The 24207-nt window shown below is 37.6% G+C and overlaps 1 protein-coding gene and 1 long non-coding RNA gene across 9 annotated transcripts in view; one reads left to right on the top strand and one right to left on the bottom strand.

The window, feature by feature from the left end:
* Window positions 1–24207, bottom strand: part of KCND2 (potassium voltage-gated channel subfamily D member 2) — a 524650-nt gene that overhangs the window by 208394 nt on the left and 292049 nt on the right.
* The window catches only part of LOC149127564 (uncharacterized), a 183293-nt gene that overhangs the window by 92972 nt on the left and 66114 nt on the right, over window positions 1–24207 (top strand). For 3 of the 5 annotated variants that reach the window (XR_016231746.1, XR_016231744.1, XR_016231745.1), the window contains one exon: window positions 6280–6447. This is a non-coding gene — a long non-coding RNA (uncharacterized LOC149127564). Of the gene's footprint in view, window positions 1–6279; window positions 6448–7366; window positions 7687–24207 lie in introns of those variants that run through there. The other 2 variants (XR_016231747.1, XR_016231748.1) reach the window with 1 other exon arrangement.

Raw genomic sequence — 24207 nt, 5'->3', positions numbered from 1 at the left:
CAGGAATGCTAGGCACCACTGTCCCTGTGAGGAATCAAGATGAAGACCTGCAGATCTCTCAGTGGGTGTAGAGCCATGTTCTTCCCTAGCACATACTTCAATTTGCGTTCAGATTATAATGAAATAAGAGTGCCATGCAGCTACATGTGGGCTTGGGACTTCATCGATTCTCAGCGTTTCATCCTAAGATCCGTTCACTTGGAGAGTGGGAATGGAGGAAGAGAAAGGCAGAAAGCCCAGGCAACTGCAAAGACAGAGCAGTATAACAGTGAAACCTGCTCTATAGGAGGCTTCCCCGAGTTAGGGTTCCCTCCACAGATCCGTGAGATGCTCTTTCGCTAACCAGAGGTTCTCAGCCTGTGGTCTCCATACCAGTCGCACTAGCGTCTCCTGGGGATCCGTTAGAAATATGAATTCTTAGCACTCCTGAGAAGTGGGTGTTGGCAATTTGTGTTGAGCAGGCCCTCCAGGTGGCTTGGTCGCAAGTTAATGTTTGAGAATCACTGAAACCTGTAGTTGAAATGGTGTGAAACCAGCCAGGAGGACCTGAATGGGCATCATTGTGATTATTCTAAAGGAGCTAATTGAGTTAATTTTCTTAACCACTTGTGAGTGGCCTCCTCTTGGGTTCCACTCTATGCTTTATTATCTGGTGTGTACTTGTGGCTACCACGGGGGTTTGAGTCCCTTTCCCAGCTCAGCAGGAAAGTAGGCTAATCCCAGTGGGAGTGATAACAAAACAGCAGTAATCTCAAGTGAAACACATTAAATGTATAGCCCCATGAGGATGTGAGTTGCTTACAAAGGCCAGCAAGTCGAAGGAAGAGATGATCCCAAACAGCTCCAAACTTTTGCCTAAGCAATCTATAGATTAATGTTTTTCCTGAAGGAGGGAAGAAAAAGATTGAATTCCTAGGATGGGATATGCCCAACTCACACCAGTTGCTCAGCCATGTGGTGAGGGTGTAAAAACCTGACAGAAACCTGTGTGTCTGTATGTGATTTCCAGTCCATGTTTTCAAAGTCTCACATCAGCCAATAAATATTAAGGTAATCATTTCATTTGCCAAGTGATCTAATCTCTGTGCTCGCAGGATGGCGTAAAATCATTACCAACTGATGTAAGCTGTGTCTGTATTTGGAAATGGATCAAGATAATCATTTATCAACCTCATCAGCAGCTATAGAAGCATAAATAGTGGTACCCAGTACACAGAAAGTATTGTAATAGGTGCTGGAGCCACAAGGCTAAGGGAAATAAGAGGTAGTTGTAAAGACAAAGCAGTGTTTTAAACACATTTTTACATTATTCATAATAGCCAATATATGGGCACAACCTAACGTTCATCAATAAATGAGTGGATAAATACAAGTCTTAAAAAAAAAGAAATCCTGTCCTTTCTGATAACACAATGAACCCAGTGAAATAAGCCTGACAGAGACAAACACTGCCTGACTCACTAATATGTCTAATCTAATAAATCAAACTCATAGAAACAGAGGTTGCAATGGTGGAAGCTAGGGGCTGGTTTTGGGGGTATTTTGGGTAAAGGCTATAAATGTTCAGTTATAGCAAAGTTCTAGAGATCTAATGCACATTATGACAACTATAGTTAATGAAAAGGTATGGTACTGAAATTTTCTAGGAGAGTATGTCTGGAGTATTCTCACCACACACATGGCCACGGTAAATATGATATTGGATATGTTAGCTTAATTGTAATAATTACTTCACAATGTACACATATAGTAAAATATCACCTGTATTCCACACACACACACACACACACACACACACACTTGGTCAGTTGTACCTCAAGAAAACTTTGTGGGTATGGAAAAATTTTTTTAATTTGCAAGAAAAGTGTTTAAAAAAAGGGTCTACGGGGTATCAAACACTACCCCAACATATGGTGCCTTGGAATATTGACTATCTTAAGCTAAGGAATTTAGAAAGTTCATGAAGGATTATCTTACCTTCCACTGAAGCATACCATAAGACCCTTATGTGAGAGGTACACCCTTATCCCTGAAGACAGAAGGATACCAAGAAGAATCTGAGTTAACAGGCCTGGCTAAGTTGCCCCAGCTTATGCCTCTTAGCTCCTGTTCCTTTATCCTATCATTCTCTGTCATGAGCTTCTACGGTTCATCAAATCCAGCACAAAATTCTCAGGTTTAACTAATTCTTCAGGACTTTATTTCTTTACGAAGGCTCCTGCTGCACATAAACTTAAATAAATTTGTAATCATTTTCGTTGCCTTTTTTATAGTTTCTATACAAGGCATGAAGAACCTAGAAAGGTAAAAGAAAAATACTATTTACCTGTGCTACATTGATAAAAGGGGAACAATAGTATGAACTCAAACAGCATGGATTTTAGAAATCTCTCAAAATTTTGCTCTGTATCCAGGAAATAAACACAATACCCCTTCTCTTAGTCCCATAGGAAGTAATGGTTCTAGTTTCCTTTAATGTAGTATAACTGAAATTTTAATATCCTTGGATCTAACCATAACTCACATAGCTGGAATCATAAGAATTTTTGTAGTAAGATTTGCATAGCTGTATAAGAAAGTTTCATTTCTTGTAGGGATAGACATTTACTATAGTCTCTTTTTTTGGTGCTATTTATTACATTTCCCATTTTTTTCCTTTATTCTGAGTCAAACAGGCATGCCAATGATGCCTGAAGAACGTATAAGAGAAATGCAACATCACAAAAGGCACTAGCATTCTGGAGACCTCCACAAGGAGGCTATTTGAGGGCAAGGCTTTATCTCATTCATCTTCATTTCTTTAGTACCTGAGCACAGTGAGTGGCGGGTACATAATGAACACTCAATAAATATTAGATGAATGAATGACTGGACACATAGATTGCAGGCTGTGGCTATCACACACTGCTGTCCTTTTTAGAGTAGACACAATTCAACAGGAGGAAAAGTAAGCATGCTAAAAAAACTTGCATGGGTTAAGAATCATGCGACTTGTACAGCAGTGTTCAGTGGCATGTGTGTGTGTGTGTGAAAGATAACATACAATGAAATAAATGTAATAGCGTGACTTTCTGTGCAGAGAAAATAGGATGTGTTCCATACCATGAAAAACCTGACATATAGGTACAGTGCTAGAAGGAGATGAAAATGCAATTTCAAATTTTTTCCACACATTCTGCATGCTTCAGCTAAACTGTTTATTGGTCAATAATTTAGTAAATAAATATGAAAAAAAGGAAACGTGATATAAGAGTATTGCCACGTGTTGAGCTTTGCACTATAAGAGGTCTGGAGGGAGTTATTTTTAATAGATGGGGATGGTTCATAATTTTATATCAATTTATTTAAGTAGAAATGTTATATACTTAAAGTTGGTAGAAATCATTTTTTTAAACTGTTTAAATATTCCCAAGGAACTATGTGTTCCCATTCTTTCTGAGTCTCTCTCTTGAAAATAGTATAAAGAGAAACTTTATTAGAGTCCTGAAAGTTTATAAAAAATTCTGAGTTAGTATACTTGAATGTATACTCATTTCTCAATCTTTGATTCTCTACAGTAAATAATTGCAAATTCTCTTTATTCTTCACTCCTTTTTCATGTGGGCTTCCAACATAGCACAATTTTCTATTCAGAGCTAGTCCACTGCTAATCAGAACACTCCCATGTCATCTTTTAAAATGAAGTATTTCTTTTGAGAATGTGCTATTTCAAGGCTGTTCTCCTCCCTCCGTTCATGTGTTTATTTGACTCAGAAAGTCCATAGGAAAGTGACTTATTACTTTGCCGCCTCCTGCAGAATTTGTCCTCTCCCAAACTGATAGGAAGATTCCACAAACATAAAGGCAAATTGTCCTTACTTTAGAGGCGGGGAGCTCTGAAGGCATGCTTTAGCTGAAGGACTCCCTGGAGACCCTGAACAGCCTGTGCGAATACAAACAGCCTGGGCCTCCTGTGGTTGACTACAAGCTACTGGATTGCACACCATTTCCTGTTTCTTACCATAAAATGGAATCAAGTGAAATAAAGCACCACCAAGAAAAATCTGCAGATAACAACAGACCGTATTGAGATCTGACCAGCTGAGCACTGCTAATTCTGTTCCTTTCCTTTGGCCCTTTGTGGCTCTCCCTATTTAAAAACAAAATCTGAAATGGGGTGATTTCTGATGTCTGGGCTGAGAGGTGAGATGTCTGATCAATTTGTGAGATATCATTCACTCTCCTGATAATTCATTTTCTTCCATTTGTGAAATAAGGATGATGCATAATAAGGCATTTTAACACATGCTCCCACTAAACCATGTTGATAGTACACTTTGTTTTTAGGGGTATTTAATCTTAAATGATCTCTGGCTTAAATACAGCCAAAAAGGCAACAGAGCAAGCAGAATCTGTGAGTGCTGGTTATTGGGGTGCAGGCAAGAAGAGGGGCAGCTAGCAACCCTGTACTTAGCAGTAGCAGCATCCAACCCTAGCTCTGGCCAGGTTGGCACTGTACTCAGGGAGATCCTGAAATTATCCATGCTTTGATCTTCTCCCAACTATCCATTATATTTGCTGGAATAATTCTCCATATGGCTACTTCTATTTTGTTTTGCTAATATGATTCAAATTAAAACCACCTGACAGTAAAATAACTGTTGTGACTCTTATAATAGCTGAGGTTAGGGAAAGAACTCTCTCTGAAACAAGGTATTTCTCAAACAAGTATCCCAAGAAGATAATATTTTCACTACTGCATGGAGTTCTTGTTCAGGCAACTCCTATTAATGCTAATGGGAGCTAATCGGTGAGAGAATAAACACCTTAAAACACATCACATTTAAAACTCAGCATGATCTGAAAAACAGCTATTTTACTCAGTTAGCAGGATGGATGCTTTTAGAGTAAGGGGAGAACCTGCTGTTGAGTTCACATTTCCTCCTAGGTACAAAGGAAAGAAATTATTTTAAATGTTATTTGTATCTGTAACCCACTACTGTGCTCTAGCTATAATTTGCAACAACATGTCAGTTAAGTAATAACAGATGAAACCATCACAGTGTTAATCAACAGGCAAACACTGAGTGAGAGACGGAAGCCTCCCCAGGAACGTGCGGCTGTGCTCAGAGAAAATGAATCTCTTTTCCATCTCTTCACTTCCTCTTACTTTTTTCTCTCATTTCGCTTTTCTATGTATTTTACCCAGGTCCTCCAGAGAAAATGGCTCATTTCTATAAATCATTGTGACTGATCTGTAGAGCAGAAAGGGATGTTTTATTCAATACAACCACAGGATGGAGGTCCTTTGAAATCGGCATGCTTGCTAATTTCCCACACTGCCCAATTATAACATGATTTGAATGTATTCTCCGTTCAGAATCTCAGTGTCGAAAGCTGATGTGCGGCTTCTACTTCCACTGAGAAAGGGTCAGCCCCTGTTTCTCTGGCTCCTGACATCTTAATGGACACAGGGTCAGTTTTCACTCAGATACCAATCTAGTTAAGATTCAATTCTTGCAACAGACTGCTGCTTTTGAATCCAAAGTCTAGTAAAACAATTACATCTAACTTCCACACCTGAACAGAAATGGCCATTGGAACGAAGTACTACACAGGTCAATGATCTGAACACCTTAAGTCAGCAGTCCCCGTCCGGGGTGCACCCTCCACTTTACCTGCTGCAGGCGGCCCACCATTTGCCTTGTCCATCTCTTTAGCCCAGCCCATTTCAAAAATCCTCATCAGCAATACACAGCTATGGACTTGCCACTGGTAGGAGTCTCATTTTATTTCCTCTCTCATGGAAATGCAACTGTATCAGGCTCTTGCAAAATGACTGCACTGATATCATACCTCCTGAGAGAAAGCTGCTGCAATCATTTTTTTTTTCATTGTTCTTTATTGCATTCATTCAACAAATATTTAATGAGCACAGGATGCTAAGGTATCATTGTTGAACCCTCCTTTTCCACTGAGAGCTTCTGGGAGGGGAGCCCTCAATTGTGTGATCCAGAAGTCAATCTCCTTTGGGCATCCCTGGATGGCAGCGAGGGTGAAGGTGGCCTGAACGGAAGCCATTGTTGAGGAGACAAGAGTTTTAGTCTCCTAACTCAGTCCACCTAGAAATGACCACAGCATTTAAACTAAGGTAGAATCCACTCGCCCCTGTAGTGGTAGAAGCTAAAGATAGGTTGAAGCCATGCTTTTTATCAGCTCACCTGCTCAGAAGTCAGATTTTTCTAGCCAGTTTCCTTTATGCAACACCGTGATTTATGTCAGTTTCTTTCTGCCACACAGACAAACTACAATGTTCCATGGAAGTGAGAGAACTAGGCAACATGAGGAAATCTCCACATTCCTCTTATGCCTCCTGAAGTGGGTCTTGATTACCCAGGCAACACATACTCTGCTGGAAATCCAACTTGCTACTTCCTTCAGGCAACTCTCCAGAGCCCCGCGTTTCTGGTGAGAGAAGCACTTTTTTCTTTCTAGGACTGAGAAAACTACTTCAGGTCAGACAGCACAACTGCTTCCATGTAGAAATGCAGAAACAGTCCCCAGGAGTTTAAGTGTCTTGGTGACTATCCCATGGCGTGTTTCTGACAGTCTTGGGTTATGGCTCCATCTCTGAAATACTGCTCCTCCTCTCCTTCCTGAAAAAGGTTGTCTCTGGAAATCTCTAGGACACATAAAGGTGACCAAAATTGTCTGCCTCATATTCTTAGTATATTATTGCAGTCTCAAGTCAGTATTAATGTAGCATCAATCAGGAGATGCCATTCTATACCACTGACATTACAAAGAACATCCGGGAAGCACCTGTTAGTCTTCTTCTTGCACGTAAAATTAAACATAGAAGAACAGCATAGTTCTTAGTTGCCTAGAGTTATTTTAAGTAAAGCACTTTTTTAAAAGACAGGTGAATAATTTATCCATGTCCTCAGGCTTACTGTGAAATCCGTATCAGCCTTAGATATATTGGGCCCTTTAATGGCAACAATAGAGAGGAATCAGAGGCAGTGGGGAGCTTTAATAGTTTCTATGGGACTCTAGCAGGCATGTCTGTGAGTGTCTGCTTGTCATTTTGCCAGAGAAACAGGGGAAGTAAAGATGCTTTTGCACTAAGGCCCAAAAAGAAAATGGAGGCTCAGGGACAACATGACCCACAAAAACCCACTTTCAGAGAAAGTGGACTCAGAGACAGAACTTATCCAGATCACGTTAGAGTAGAATGGAAAAAGGTTTTAGTCATTTTGCTTTTATCGAAGTTCATGATGCGAGTCCAGAGGATTCTGGTCAAGTAACTCCAAGCCTGGATAAACTTGATTCATTCACAGTTTGCTTCTTTATCTTTGACCTTTTAAAACTCATTTTATTGTTACAGAAGGAAGACTACAGAGCCATCGGGTGGATTTCTTTCAAATTCATACAGATTTTACACTTTACTTTTAATTGTTTCAATTCCAGTGCCAGTGATAATAGTTTATAATAAGAGCAGTTCTTATAAGATGGCAGTTATCATTTCTGACTTTGATAATAAACCATATATCATAAGAAGAAAGAGATAGAGGAAGAAAGTGGAAACAAATAGAAGTAATATTTTATCTTGGCTAAGAATCCAAACATGAGAGTATAAACAACTTTAAAGACAAGATGTTTTTAAGACCATGTGTATAGCATAAATACATTTTTTTCAGATGCCAATGTACGGAATGGATAATTTATCTTATTGAGGAATATAACATAAAATTGCCTTGTACTTTGCATTCTCAACCATGTAGACAGTTACCTTCTGAATACCTGATAAGTTGCCCAAGAGTTTATCAAGTAAAGCCCTCAAAGTCATAATTTAGATATTGTCAGAATAAACTTAGATGTTTTCAGGAAGAAGAATTATAAAAAAAGAACCTAGTTATAAAGTGAGAAAAACCTAGTGACTTCTAGCTTTTTGTCTATGATTTAGCACTTCTGGGAGCTTCAGAAACTCACCAAATGTTTATAGTCTTGTGTTTGTATTTTTGAAAATAGAAATTGGGATGGTAGCACTTAGCCTAGCAGTTATTTATACAGTTTAGGAAGCCCTTGTCCCATATCAGTCCTCAGGTTCAATAACTGGCTCTAGTTCCTGACTCCAGCTTCCTGTCAGTGAGTGCCCTGGGAGGGCACAGGTGATGGCTCATGTGGGAGATCTGGATTGGGCTCCTGGTTTCCAGCTTTAGCCAGGCCCAGCTCAGGTACTGCTGGCATTTGGGGTGTGAACCATTTGGGATGCGAACACTTTGTCTTCTAAATAAATAAACATACACACACACACACAAACACACATAAATGAGTTATAGAAATAGGTAAACTTCTGTCTTTAAGATTTATTTTATTTATTTGAAAGACAGAGTTACAGAGAGAGGTAGAGACAGAGAGAGAGGTCTTCCATCTACTGGTTCACTCCCCAGATGACCGCAATGGCAGGAGCTGCGCTGATCCGAAGCCAGGAGCCAGGAGCTTCTTCCAGGTCTCCCACGTGGGTACAGGGGCCCAAGGACTTGGCCATTTTCTATGGCTTTCCCAGGCCATAGCAGAGAGCTGGATCGGAAGAGAAGAAGCCAGGACTAGAAGCGGCGCCCGTGTGGGATGCCAACTCTTCAGGCCAGGGCTTTAACCCGCTGCGCCACAGTGCCGGCCCCACCTTATCCTGTCTTAACTCACAGGTATATTAAGATGAACATTGGAAATACTGGAGGTGAGCCAGTTTTAGATCCCTTCTTTGAAAGATCACTAGGCTAATGGCCCTATTCCAATCATCTCTGCCCTCCAATCTTAGACCCACTGTGTGTTAACAGGGCTAGAACTGTGCTGCATTCACATTGTTAACAGAATAATACATTTTATTTTCAAAAGTAAAAAAGATCATCACTTCCTTGAATTTTGGATTCCATTGAGAAGCATGGACAGAAACCAGATGATCACCTTTTCATATTTGTTTTGTTAAAATGTTGGGAAGAAAAGCAAACATTTGTATGTACAAATGTATAAATTATTTTACATTTCAGTGTTGCATGTTTTCATTTCGGTGTCTTGAGAAAACTCTGCCAGGGGACTAAGCTTTCTTTTCCTGGTTTAAACATATTAACTGTTATATGTTCATTTCAAAATCAGGAAGCCACCCCCGAATTCAGAAATCAATGACCTGTAAACTATAATAGCTTACTAGTCTAAGAAAGATTTATTTCACATTTATTTTCTTGACCACCAGTTGCTGAATGAGAGGCCAGAACATGTTCTTCATTTATTTTCAGAATGACATTTTTTTCTGTAACTCGTTTTTTTTTTTTCATAAACTGCTTCAATCCCAATAACTTGAATCTTGTGTTCAAAATCATGATCACTAAACATTACCTTTCATTTTCCTAATGCATCAACCCTATGCTGAATGACCTAGTACCTCTAGCTAAATGTCCAAGGAGACTCTACATACATTATACCTGAAATTTAAATCATTTCAATGAGAAAACTTTTGAAAGGTTTTTTATAAGACTAATTTTTCACAGAAATGTTCTAATTCTTTCCCCTTACCAGCACTCATTACTGACTTGGAATATAGTTCACTTTAATGAATAAGACTTTAGAATCAGAAAAGAATATTTTACTCTTATAATTTACATAATGAAAATCTCTCACTAGATATTTAATTCCCAACCTGCTATTTCTGCAGCCACTCTAAGACAAAGCTTAATCCTCCAATGTTCAAATAAACTCTTGCCTTTTGGGGATATCCAATGTTTTCTATGAAATCTAGTTTAACGTCAGTGAAGAAAGACTAGAAGACAGATTATCTGCTTTGTCGTTTGATTGAAATATTCTTAGCGCCTCTCTTCTGAAAAGTGGGTACAAAGAAATGCTGATATTTATGGGTGGGAAATAGAATTAATTTCTGCAAGGAAGATGGAATGAAACGTTCCTTATAGTTTTCAGAACTAGGAAGGAATCACTAGTATTGAATAGTTTCAGGGGTCTTTAACTAGGAGTTATCTCCATTTTTTTTTTATATTCTAACTTGTTCTTATTTCCAAAGTAACTTAAAGGAATTCCCCACAGTCTTAACCCAGGAGGTCTTATCATTCCTTATCACTTGAATTCCCATGTAAGCCAAGTGATTTTTGAACTACAACTCATTTGATGAATTGGCTCTTTATGTCACTGAGGAATTAAGAAAAGAGCAAAAATAATCGTGGAGAATAAGATTGTGGGAAAAGTTTTAATTTTCGCCAAGGAGAGAAACACAGAAGAGAAAAAATTTCTAAGAAGTTGATTTTGGTTGAGTGGATGTTATGAGTGGGGCTGTGAGCCATACATTTTTAAGTATCAACTAATTGCAAGGTCAGGGGACCACTGCTAATTTCAGTTGATTCTAATCATTTCTGAAAATTATTCCAGAATCCTGTGGTTGCATAGTGATTACTAATTTATGAATGGTTATGAATTTTTAGGTATTTTCCTTAGATAATTTTCAACTTGGAATGAAATAATGCATTTTAATGATGATGCCTTTTATATTTCCCTTCCATGGAACAAAATCTTTATATTTTTATTTTTCTGACAGGCAGAGTTAGTGAGAGAAAGAGACACACAGAGAGAGTTATAGACAGTGAGAGAGAGAGAGAAAGGTCTTCCTTCCGTTGGTTCACTCCCTTAATGGCCACCATGGCTGGCGCTGTGCCAATCTGAAGCCAGGAACCGGGTGCTTCTTCCTGGTCTCCCATGTGGGTGCAGGGCCCAAGCACTTGGGCCATCCTCCACTGCCCTCCCGGGCCACAGCAGAGAGCTGGACTGTTAGAGGAGCAACCGGGACAGAATCTGGCCCCCAACTGGGACTAGAACCCGGGGAGCTGGGGCTGCAGGCGAAGGATTAGCCAAGTGAGCCTCGGCGCCGGAAGAACAAAATCTTAACACACAGATTTAATGAAACGTCATCCTTTTTCACAATTGTGTACAAGATAAGGTTGAATCTCTTCATAATTCAACCCACGCATGAGCCATTCCCAAGAATTTGTTAATCATCCCACTGTAATTGTCCTTCCTTCTTGTTTCCTATTGTACCTAACCACTTATTTGCCTTGATTTTCAAGTCTAATGGTATCCCTTTTAAGAAGTTTATTTTGTACAGTATTTTAAGCCTCAAACTTCATTTCTTCCTTCTTCTCCCTCACCCCCTCCCTACTCTGTTCAGATAGGGATAAACATGTCCATATTAATTCTAATGTTTTTACCTGATAAAATCCATCATTCTAGTTGGTATTGGAAGTAGAAAGTAACCATCGATATTTGCTTTCTCAGGAATTATGTAGCCTCTCCCTCCATGCCTTTCCTCTATTTTCCATATTTGGTTAGGACTGTCATATAACCCAGTTACACACATGATCAAACAGCTCATAGAAGGTGAGAACATTTTAAGAGATAATGATTGCTTAACATGCAGGTTCTTATCAGAAATGGATGAGAATCACTTGTGTCCAATACTATATTATTCAGAAGACAGGTTAAAAAAACCCAACCCACTTTGCAAATTAAGTATTCAGAAAGGCAATTTAACCTTCACTTTAAAAGAAAGATAAAGAGGACATATTTTGAAAATTAGTGGTTTCATACCAGGGGATTCCAATTAAATCCCATCAAGGTGGCATGTACCAATGCCATCTCACTAGTCCAAGTGATCAATTTCTGCTCACAATTGATCATAATGATAGGACTAAGAGCCAAAGGGATCACACAAACAAGGCTAGTGTCTGCAAATACTAACTGATAGAATAAAAAAGGGAGAGAATGATCCAACATGGGAAGCGAGATACACAGCAGAATCATAGAATGGCAGATGTCCTAAATAGCACTCTGGCCTCAGAATCAGCCCTTAAGGCATGCGAATCCAGCTGAAAAGCCAAGACACTCTGGCAAAACAAACAAACAAACAAAAAACAACAACACCACCTAAATGAAAGATCTCCGCGAGTGAGATCCCAGTGAAAAGAACAGGTCATCAGAGAAGGAGGTAACTTTCTCTGAAGGGAGGAGAGAACTTCCACTCTGACTACGACCTTGCCTAAATATGATCAGAGTCAGTGAACTCAAAAGGCTTCCACAGCCTTGGCGACTCATGACAAGAGCCTAGGGTGATTACTGATGCCATAAACAAGAGTGTCAATTTGTTAAGTCAACAACAGGAGTCACTGTGCACTTACTCCTCATGTGGGATCTCTGTCCTTAATGTGCTGTACATTGTGATTTAATGCTATAACTAGTACTCAGACAGTATTTTTCACTTAGTGTTTCTATGTGGGTGCAAACTGTTTAAATCTTTACTTAATATATGCTAAACTGATCTTCTGTATATAAAGAGAATTGAAAATGAGACTTATGTGAATGGAAGGGGAGAAGGAGCGGGAGAGGGGAGGGTTGCGGGTGGGAGGGAAGTTATGGGGGGGAAGCCATTGTAATCCATAAGCTGTACTTTGGAAATTTATATTCATTAAATAAAAGTTAAAAAAAAAGAAAATTAGTGGTTTCAAATAAAGGATATCTAATATATACAAGATAACTATCTTTGGTTTTAAAAGCTCAGCTCATAGATACATACATAATTTGTAACTCACTAAGAGTTACAAAGTGAAAAATAACATTTTGGATTTTTACCACTTTATTGTTAAAATCGTTGTAATTTAACTACTTAAGCAAAATTTCAGACTCTTTAAACATTTTTTCTCATCTGTGAAGCCACAGAGAAAAGAATTCTGAAATAGTAGGATTTTCATCCTCTTTTTCTACCATTATCTCTTTATGGGGAAAGCATCTATTCATTTGTTGAATTAAGAAAGATACATAGTAAGAGGACAACCAAAAAAGATTTGCTCTGCTTGAGAAAAAGAGGAAATTCTAGATAGTATGAACCTGAAGTGAGAAGATGGAAAGGTTCAGTAGACATCAAAGATGGGAGGGCATTTGTCGTAGAGGTTAGAACACTGCTCGGGACCCCCACATCCCCCACATCCCCCACTGTAAGACCTTCAGTTAGATGTTTAGCAGCCTTTTTGATTCCAGCCTCCTGCTAAGGCACATCCCTGTAGGCAGTGGGTAATGGCTCAAGTGCCTGTATTGTTATTCAGGAATAAATGTATTCCACAGGCTCCTGAGTGGGCAGACACAGGCAGGATGCATCTCAGAATAAAAGAGGGAAAACTTATTGGAGTGAACTGAGCAGAACATGTATGATTAGCTAGCATTTTACAATTAGGACAACTTCAGCATTAGGTCCTATGGTTGCTATGCTAGATGTTGTGAGAGCCATGGGTAATTTTATTATTTTACTCACAGTGGTACATGATAAGTATATTAGCGCTTTTGGGGAGAAATAAAATGAATCAATTTCTTTTAAAATCAGTTCACTCTAATAAGATGAATAAAAATTAGCAAAGTGAATAATGTCAAGTGTTGTGACCATTTCTCCCAAAGCTAGTTAAAATCAGTTTTATAAAACATTTAAATGGGGGCAGGCTTTGTGGTGCAGTGGGTTAAGCCCCTGCTTAGGATACCCATACTCTGTACAGAGTGCTGGTTGGAGTCCCTGTTCTGCTTTGGAACCAATTTCATGCTAATGCATTCTGGCAGGCAGTAGATGATGGCTGAAGTGCTTGAGCCCCTGCCACCCACATCAGGAGACCTGGATGGAGTTCCTAACTGCTGGCTTCGGCCTGGCTTAGCCCCAGCTTTTGTAGGCATTTGAGGATTGAACCAGAAAGATGAAGGATCTCTCTCTCTCTCTTTCTCTCTCTCTCTGCCTTTCAACAAATGCATTAATCTTTAACCAAAAAAAAAAAAAATACCATTGCCACTTAAATTGTGTTGACCAGTTGAAAATGAAATCAAATTACTCAGTGTATTGTAAGCACATGTTGCAATGAACTTGAATCTAATCCAATATATAGATATTACTGCTCAATGACTGACCATGACACTGTTTTTGATTTTACTGCCTGGATCTGAAATTTAAGGTTCTATTTCTAGCTCCATTAATTCACCCACCTGTATTAAGCAAATACTTGACCTATGTTCCACATACCAAGGCATCTAAAAATATTTAATAAAATAGGTCATAGAAACATCACATTAAGCCAACAAATGGCTGTAAAATGCTTAATGTGTTTAAGGTAAACTTTCACAATATTATAATGATTTATTCGTTCATCATAAAACATATGGTGAATAGCAAATTTGATATGGCATAGGTTATAAAATACTTTCAAATGAGTTACCTTACTTGGCTATATGGACAGATTATCCAATATAGTCATTGAGATCAATTAAAACTTTTTTTTTCTTTTGAGTGAAAGAGTCAATCCCATTCAAGGGAATCAGTCAGGCAGTCAACATTTTATTTTGAAAAAATATTGCTTGTTATCTTGATTGATATCTATTGTTGTGGCTTAAAGTTGTTTGCAGACAAAGCTATCCCTCTGGGAGGCAGCTTCCTGGACACAATTTCTCCTGTGGTTAACTTGCTTAATAAGTATGTGAAATTTAAACTTTATTCCAATACAAAGATATATATCTAAGCCTTTGGCATCAACCAAATGTCTGAGACACTAATTAAGAAAAATTGTAATGTCACTCCTAAATTTTGACATGTTTTAAAAACACAGTCAAAGCTAGTGTATCAACAAGGTATGACAAAATGTTCTATTTGTAAGTCCTCTCAAACCTGCTGGATAAGGCACATTTAACTACATTAGGATACGAAACTCAAAGCCTACACAAAAGTACATGATAAATCTGTGAACTTATCTATACATACACATCAAAATAAGATAATTTATAGAGGTAGCCTTAAGGAGATTTTGGAATATTTTTCTAAAATATATATTTATTTGAAAGACAGAGTACAAAGAAGGAGGGAGAGACAGACAGACACACACATGATCTTCTATCCACTGGTTCACTCAAATGGCCACAACATCCACAGCTGGGCCAGGATGAAGCCAGGAGCCTGGAACTCCATCTGGGTCTCCCACATGGGTGGCAGGGGCCCAAGCACTTAGGACACCTTCTGCTGCTTTCCCAGGTGCATTAGCAGGAAATGGATTGGAAGTGGTACAGACAGGACTTAAACTGGTACTCATGTGGGATGCCTGTTGTGCAGGTGACAGCTTAACCCACTGTAGTACAATGCTAGCCCCAGTTATTTTCTTTGGAAATTTTGTATCATAAGGTAAGCTTAAGTAGTATTTTATTAGTTATATAACATCCCATACTTTTTGAAAAAAAAAAAAAAGTTGCAAGACTATTTGATTTCATCTGATTTCCTAATTGTTTAATTTTCTAACTCCTGGGGCTGGCACTGTGGTGTAGCGGGTAATGCTGCCTCCTGCAGTGCTGGCATCCCATATGTGTGCCAGTTTGAGTCCCGGCTGCTTCACTTCCGGGCCCCTGCACCCACATGGGAGACCTGGGGGAAATTCCTGGCTTCTGGCTTCGGATCTGCACAGTTCTGGCCATTGTGGCTGGTTGGGGAGTGAACCAGTGCATGGAAGACCTTTCTCTCTCTCTCTCTCTCTCTCTCTCTCTCTGCCTCCTCTTTTCTGTGTAACTCTGACTTTCAAATAAATAAATCTTAAAAAAAAAAGTTCTCACTCCCATCCTATCAGATTCATCAAAGGTAGAGCTCTTGCCTTTCTTTTATACGACTTTTTTCTTAAAGAAGTAAACTCGTAGTTTGCTTACTTTCCACTTTCATTCTCATTTTCCTTCTCATTCTATCACTGATTTGTGATATTGGGATTCCAGATCTAATGAGCATGCCTCGCTGGTCAGATGCTTTTTTCTGAGGTTGTGATTTAACAGATCATAAGCACAGCAGATACACAGGACGGACATGTCTACAGATCTAATGTACCACATGAGGACTATAGTTAATATTACATTGTAATTGATTTCTGTTTAAAAGGGCAGATTTTAGGTGCTCTTGCCATAAAAATGGGTAACAATGAGATAATGGATATATTAATTTGTTTGACCATAACAACTATTTCACTATATGTATATCAAAACATTATTGCCATACATGTTAAATATTTACAATAAAACATTTTAAAACAGCCAGAAGTTGTTACTGTAACTCCACTAGGGGACTGCATTGTGAGTATTGCTTGTGTCTCATCCTTGGTTATTACATGGGGGATGTGAGCAAGTCCCACTGGAGCCTGTTTTCCAGTGTCCCTTCCATTACTCTGCTGCCCTATTTGTGTCAGGCTTAGACTGAGCTCTCTGCAATTCTATCACACACATTGCAGTTGTTGAGATCTCTGCAAGAAATTAGCAAACTGATTGTAACCCCCATAGCTCTCATCAGAGGTGACTTTGGTTTTCTGAGTTTGCAGGCTTTTGGCAACCCAAGCCAGACGGCTGATGGGAATGTCTCTGAATTCACAAGGCAAATATTCACTTCAACAGAAAGCAGGCTGAGTTTTCTAAAATGCTTGGATGAGAAGCATTTGGATTTCATTTTTTTTCAGATTTGGAAATATTTACATAATGACATAACTTGTGGAGAGTCCCAGGTTTGAATACGAAATTCCTTTATGTTTCACAAATACTTACTCACGTAGTTTGAACGTAATTTTATACAGTGTTTTCAGTGCACCTGTCTTTTGCCTGTGACCTCTGACACAAGAACAGGTGTGGAATTTTCCATTTGTGTGCATCATGTTGGAGCTCAGACAGTTTCAGATTATGGAGCACCCCACATTTCAGTTTTCCAGATTAAGGATACTCAACCTGTACTAGGATTTAGCTGCACATGAGAAAGATGATCTACAGATATATATACAATGGTACTTCAAAATTTTATGGAAAATGCCATAAAAAGGTAAGTTTATTTTGGTGTAAAAAGTTTTGAATTCCATGTATAGTTAATACACATTCCCATGAATTTTTTAAATACCTCCATGTATTTACGTATGTGAAATCTATCAATTGTCTAACATTTTGGTTACAATCTATTCTTATCATTGCCTATAAGGTATAATCTGTATGAATGTATCTAAAATACATAATTATATCACTTAAATATTATATGTAATATATTAATCATAATATATATTTCAAAAATAATTTAAATGGATGACTCCCTTTATTAGTGTTCATATTACCTGGGGATGCCTAGAAGAAAACTATAAAAATAATACCAAATCCTGGCCAATATTTTCCTTTCCACTCTTTGCTATGTCCCCGCCCCCGCATACACAACATGCACACACATGCTCACAAGCAACCCCAAATCACAGGCCATCATGAGAGGTCCTCTGGAATCATGCCCTGTCTCAGGCTGGATCCCTTCATACTGCTATGGATAGCACACTCATTTATTTCCTATTCTCAGCCACAAATGACCCTGGGTATAATTTTAGAATGGTTGCCCCATTTGTGAAAAAATTAATGTACTACTGTTGGAAACTATAAAAACTAGAAATTTAAATATCCTTATTAAAATTCAACATATTGGGAAAATAATAGTTATAAATAACTTTTTTTGAGAATGTGTTAAAGAACAGCAGTAGGATTCAAGTCTATACCTGATTTCCACGTAGCTATGTACAATTAGGAAAATGATTTCTCTCTCTCTCTCCTTCATCTCCACAATAATTTTTATAAGAAATAAATCATATGTAATCTTATACATAAATATTATGTAAATTATTACATAACTTATGTAAATACTGCACAAAGTATCTATTAAACAAGAGTATGTAAGATAGTCTATTAATAGTTATTAATTTTCAAGAAATCAAACTGATGGAACAGTAGTTAGAAAAGTAATATTAAACCATTTATGAATAAGAATACACAAGTTAGAAATAAAACTACATTTCTGAACTCTGTGTCAGATGAGAAAAGCACACAGAAAATGTCTATATTGTTCTTTGTGAGAGGGAATAATGATGGGAATAAGTCATACTTTACTCATAGCAGAACGAAGACATCCAAAGGATAGAGAATAGCCCATCAGTCTCCAGAAGATTACTATAATAGTGAGGTTTTATTGAGATTCAGCCACTTTCCCTCCTATTTATTGAGACATGTATTTCATCTGTATTTGTAGCAGTTACAACTCTTTAAAACCAAAGACTACACATAAAAACAATCTTGCTGGATTGATAGGATGACTTTCTAAAATACATTCTTCTTTAAGCCAGCACACTTTTCATTTAAAAAATAGTCCTTATAAAAGATGAAAAATTATCTCTTTTATCACTCCACTTCGTGTTTTATCTGACGTATTTCCCATAAATATTAAATAGTACTATACAGTGTGCAGTACAAAAGATATCTTTGCATTCAAATACTCTTTTTATTCTAGAGTTGATTTCAATTTACAGAAAAGTAGCAAAGGTAGCACATGGAATTCTTAAGTATTCTTCACCCATCGTGTTTTGCTTATTGTTAACACTTTACATTGCTAATGATGCATTATCATAAGTGGTGGAACAACACTAGTTTACTGCTATTAATCGCAAGTCCACCCTTTGTGCAAATTTACTTAGCTTTTCTCTACTGTCCAGTTTCTATCCTCGGACCCTCTGCAGGATACCACATTTAATTAGTCATCCTGTATCCTTAGGTTCCTCTCCACAATGGCAATTACTTGGATTTTTCTTGTTTAATAAATATTCCTCAAAACTCTTAAAATTGTCTAAACATTTTGTAGTCTAGCCCTTAATTTGGGTTTGGTGGGGTTTTCCTTGTGATTAGGTTGATATTAGGGTTAGGATTGGGGTGCAGCCTCAGAAATGAAGTGCCATTCTTAAAACATCTTGCAGTGTGTCTGCCATCAACCTGACTACCATGGATGATGCTGTGACCACATGGCTAATGTAGTATTTTGCAAATTTCTCTCTTGTCACTAAAGATACAGGCTAGCTTCCCCTATATTATTTCTTCACTTTATATTGCCCCATGTGTATTTTCTTGTTCATAATTCCACATTTATTTTGATTATTTTCTTTTAGATTTGACCATGTAAAGATTATATTCACACATATAGCATTAATTGGGTATTCTGTTTATTTTCATAGCTATTTATATTTACTTTTTCATCATATTTTCATATTTTTGTGCTACTCAACTGTATATTTATCCTAAAAATGTATTAATAAGGCTTATCTTTTAGTTTTTTTATAGTTACCTGAAAAAGGGCATGATATTAGCTTGGACACTTTCATTAGTATTTGTTATTTCCTCAAATTGTATATGTAAAACGTGACATTGTGGCATATGGATTTTTAATTAAAAGAATATAGGATTTTAAATCTAAAATATGATAACAATTAACTTGTAATATTTTAATTTTACTAAGTTATTAAAACATAACCTATAAATTTGCCTGTTTTAAAATGTACATTCAAAGCAAAACTTTAGGCTTAACAAACTTTAAGGTTCCCTGTCTATTCTTTAAACTAAGATTTGCTTATATGTAACTTTATTTCTGTGTAGCAATATCACATGTTCACATCTGCAGTAGCTGATTTTTTAAAGAACATTTTTTAGTTTAAAAGAAGTGTTCATATATTAAAAACAAAAATAAAATTTTAGAATATAATTGACATTTGTATAATCATTGCATAGATTTAGCAAGAATCACCACTTTTCTTGATCTTTTCTGGTTTTTAAAAATATCACTTAAAGCCCCCATCTCTACTATCAATAATTCTATTTGATATGCTCCTTGGTAAGCCCAGTGGAACTCAGAAAAAAAAGAATTGATGCTTGAGGTGTGAGAGCATACAATAACATTTAAAGCCATGAGACTGGATAAGATCACTCAAAGGGAAAACATAGATTTAAAAGGAGTTCAAGGACAGATAACTGCAGAATGACAGCATTTCTTGGAAGGGGAAAGAGAAAACAAGAAATGAGACCTACAGAAGTAGTCAGATCAGACATGCATCAGAAAAGTGTTGTGGCACAAAAGCATGGGTATTAAGTCCTTTGTAAAGGAGTCATTATCAGTGCCAAGTGAAGCTGTAATATTAAATAAGATTCTACCTGATAGTTAACATTGGAGTAAGCAGCATTGATGGTGCCAGTGACCCAGAGAAACCTTTCAGGAGGAGAGTAAGCTAGAAAGCCTGATTATAAACATATCAAAAAAAAGTGATAGTAAGAATAAAAAATAAATCTATCAAGGGTGGCAGCTGGAGAGGCTTATTTGCATTAGAGTGGTTTTATCCTTAAAATGGAGTAAGAATAGAAGTCTGGCATGCTGATGAGAATGATAAGGACAGAGAGTCAAAGGCAAGTGCAAGGTCAAAGACTTGGAGAACCTGGAATACATGGAGTGCAGTTTAAGCTGCTGATTTCAACAGCATCAGGGATAGTTCATCTATTGAGATAGGACCACAGGAAAGTGGGCAAAGGTAAAGGCGGGCTGGTAGATGTGGTGGTGAGAGAATTATAAAGTTATAATCTAATTGCTTTATTTAAGGCATGGAAAACCAGTTGGAGAATTAGGATGGGAGAGGACAGAGCTGTTGTTGGAGGGGAAGGGAGGATACTGAATAGTTATTTCAACATGTAGGAGCATGAATTAGCTAGAGAAATGTGGTGAGAATCACACTGAACCTTAAATCTGCAGCCGCAGATTTAACATTGGGCAGTACAAACATTTTTTTTTTTTCCCTCTAGAAGTGTTGGCTGCTTGGATATAGCCTGGTAGTAGTAGGAGAAAGATATTAACCAAAGTTAGGATCTGACAAGTGAGTTTGATAAGAGAAACACAAGAAGAAGAAAGAGTATGCCAGGGAGTGATAATTATAATGATGGATCATATACTCTATGCCATGTAAAAGGGCAATAAGTAGGGTTAAGTGAGGTGAGGTATAATAAACTATTGACTGAATAATTGTTGATTATTCTGTATTGATTGAAAACTGACCTAATGAGGGAAGTGAGGTCGAGAAATAAGAATTGGTCAGGCAGGGGACTATGAAGCGACTTCAGAAAGTGTGGAAAATTGAATTAGAAGTGGGTGTGGTTTATTGATTGGGATACATATATTAATATAAGATTTTAATAACAGGGCAACTGTATGTGGGATAATATGGGAACTCTGTACTAGCTCTGTTTTGCTTTGTAAATTTAAGCCAAAGTTAAAATGAAATTAAAACATTTCAGTGAAAAATTTGAAATCCATGTATAATTTCTTTATAATATGCATTTCCATGAACTGTTTTAAGAACTCCCATTTGAGATTATTTGTTTTCTGTGGTAATTGGTGTTAACTAAAAGAACTAGGGACAACCTGGCAATGGCTACATGAGGTGAAATGGAATTAAGCTCCTTAAAAGAAATGACCAAGGATCTAATATTACATGGAAGACTTTCACGGACTCTCAGAGAATCACAAAAGAGTCAAGTTCCAATGAAGGATGTCTTGGAGGGCAGAGACAACCTTAGAAAATCTACTATGAAGAAGGATGGTTCATTTAAACAGCATCCTTTGAAAATTCTTTTTCGAGAGAGGAAGAGGTGGTTTCTTTATAAAAGCTGAAGTAATCGAGGACGTCTGGCATTGTGGATTTACCTCTGTTCATTTTCTCAGGGGACCTGGGTGGCGTCCTTTTGGAGGAAGCATTTTGTAGCCCTGAATCTGGCTGTGTTGGTCGAATGCACACACAGGAAGTGTACTCTTTCAGAGCTGCCGTGGACCGTGTTGAGTCCCAGGGGACAGGTCACTAGTGTAAACTGAATTTCAATCTGAGTTAAGAGTTGAAAGTCTATGGATAAGAAAATGACTGTATTTATTAAAACTGACTATGAAATAATCTTGATGGCAAAGTGTCTCTTGTATTTGGGGGGTCAGCAGTCTGTTTATTTAGGAACGGCACTTTTGCTTCGAGCTTGATTTGCTCTTTGGGATTTTACTGACATAGTTGAAATTCAGCCAAGGTAATAGAGCATTTCAAATTCAACTGGAAGAAAAGCAGCTGGAGTGCTGCCATGAAAAGCTTTCTGGAAGAACAGGGTGAAGGTGAAATGGCCCAAGTACATCTGAAATCCTGGCATCTTTTACATTAATTCAGAATACTCAGTGTCACTGCTGAATAAGCTACTAGGCGAACATCTTTCTTACTTCAACTCAAATTTAGACACTGTCCCCCCTAAAACCTTATTACAACTGAGACTATGTGGACTAAGAGTAGTAGGCAAGAAAGGAGAAAGGATGAGCCCTACACTAGTTTCCAAATAGGTCAATATGCTCCCGGATTTTGCTATACAAAATTTGCTGCACTCTATCTTCCATGCTGTTCCTTGGTTTCTGTAAAAGCTTCCCAGAGTCAAGGAAGAAAAATATTAGGCAGGGTTTTTGTCCAAATATTTTTTTAAGGAGATGCCAATTCATACTACTGCCTTTTTAAATAATATATTAGTTGCCAGTAGAAAACGTAATTGTAAGAGGAAATCAGCTAAAAAGGTTTATAAAATGTTTGTCAATTTGGAGGTCCCCCAAATTGTACAACTTTGTTCTCTTGTGTTCCTCACATATCAATGCTAAGAGAGAGGGAAGCTGATAAAGTAGTTACAAAGAGCTGACTCAAGCATGGAATTGAAATGTTTTGTAATTCTGTAGTCATGGTTACATGGAAGAGTATGATCTTTATAGGAAAGGTTATTTCATCTTTGTGTTATATTCACAGTGACTGGGTAATCACTATATGGTTAGCTACTTTTTGTCCCATGTTCTGGAAACTGTAGGCTAAACTGGACGTATTAAGGTCAGAGTCCAAAAAATAGAAGACATTGATTCCCATCTCAATTTAGTTTCCTTTAAATGACAGAGACTACTTTATATGACCATGAATTAATATTTTGTCCAAATTGTATATTTAATTGGATTTAATAACTCAAAACTAGAAAAGCTCATTGCTAAGCAACCTTCCAAAATGTATCATTTTAATAATGAATCACTTTAAAAACCTTTTTTTCATATGTAACAAGTTCTTCTCCTTCCCAATATAACTGGTAAAACATTCCCCACAGCCAGAAAAAAACTTAAAATTTAATTTTTTGTTACAATTGAGAGTCTTAAGTTCTAAGACTGCTGTCATTTTAAAAGAAGCTTTCCTGATCCAATTTAAGGAGCAGTGTTTGTATAAACTACTGTGAAATGATTCTTTCTTCCCTGAGGGCCTGCAAGTATTGGAACAATGTTTATCTTTGTAGCAAGAAAGTAATAAAATCACTGTGAAAAAGTAAGTATATCTGCATTATTGTAATACTTGCTTGCATAGCACACTAACAAAAACCACAACTACATTTAAAAAATGTATTTATTTTATTCCTTTCCACAATTAAGTCACAGCAATCCTTTGTGATCAAAGCAACTGAATAAATATCTCTGCTCCATGCAACTGTCAGTTCTTTAGGACCCTTGGCTTAGCCTGTATTTGCAAATATATGTTTAATAGTCTTTCCAGGAATTCATGAAAAATGCAATTAAAACAATAACTCTATAGTGGGCATTTATCTAGGTAGTTAAGACATTCACAACCCACATTAGAGGACTTGGGTTCAATTCCCTTTTGGGCTCCTGACTCCAGCTTCCTTCTAATACCCTGAGAGGAAGTGGTGATGACTCAAGTAACTGGGTTCCTGCACCCCCAACCCCACCTCCACAGGAGTCCTGTATTGATTTAATGGCTCCTGGCTTTGACCTCGCCCTGATTATAGTGGGCATTTGGAGAGCAAACAAGTGAATATGAGTTCTGTATCTCTGGAACTCTGTCTCCAAATAAACTGGAAGTAATTAAAGAAAAGATGTGTGTGTCTTTTTTTCTGATGTAAAAATTTGCAATTCATGCATATGAGAGGTATTCAAAAAGTTTATGGAAAATTCATATTACATACAAACTCTGCATGAATTTCAATATTGTTTTTGCACCAAAATAAACTTATCTGTTTATTTATAATAATTTATTTATTTGAAAGGCAGAGTTCCATTGATTCACTATCCAGATGGCTGGAGCTGGGCCGATCCTAAGCCAGGAGCTTCTTCCAGGTCTCCCACATGGGTGCAGGGGCCCAAGGACTTGGGCCACCTTCTGCTTTCCCAGGCCATAGCAGAGAGCTGGATGGAAGTGGAGCAGCCATCTTGAACTGGTGCCCATATGGGATGCTGGAACTGCAGGC

Source organism: Oryctolagus cuniculus, chromosome 3 (genome assembly GCF_051225735.1).
Source record: "Oryctolagus cuniculus isolate XC-2025 breed Fujian yellow rabbit chromosome 3, ASM5122573v1, whole genome shotgun sequence".
In the NCBI taxonomy this organism is placed as follows: Eukaryota; Metazoa; Chordata; class Mammalia; order Lagomorpha; family Leporidae; genus Oryctolagus; species Oryctolagus cuniculus.
This window is presented reverse-complemented; position numbering and strand designations above follow the sequence as displayed.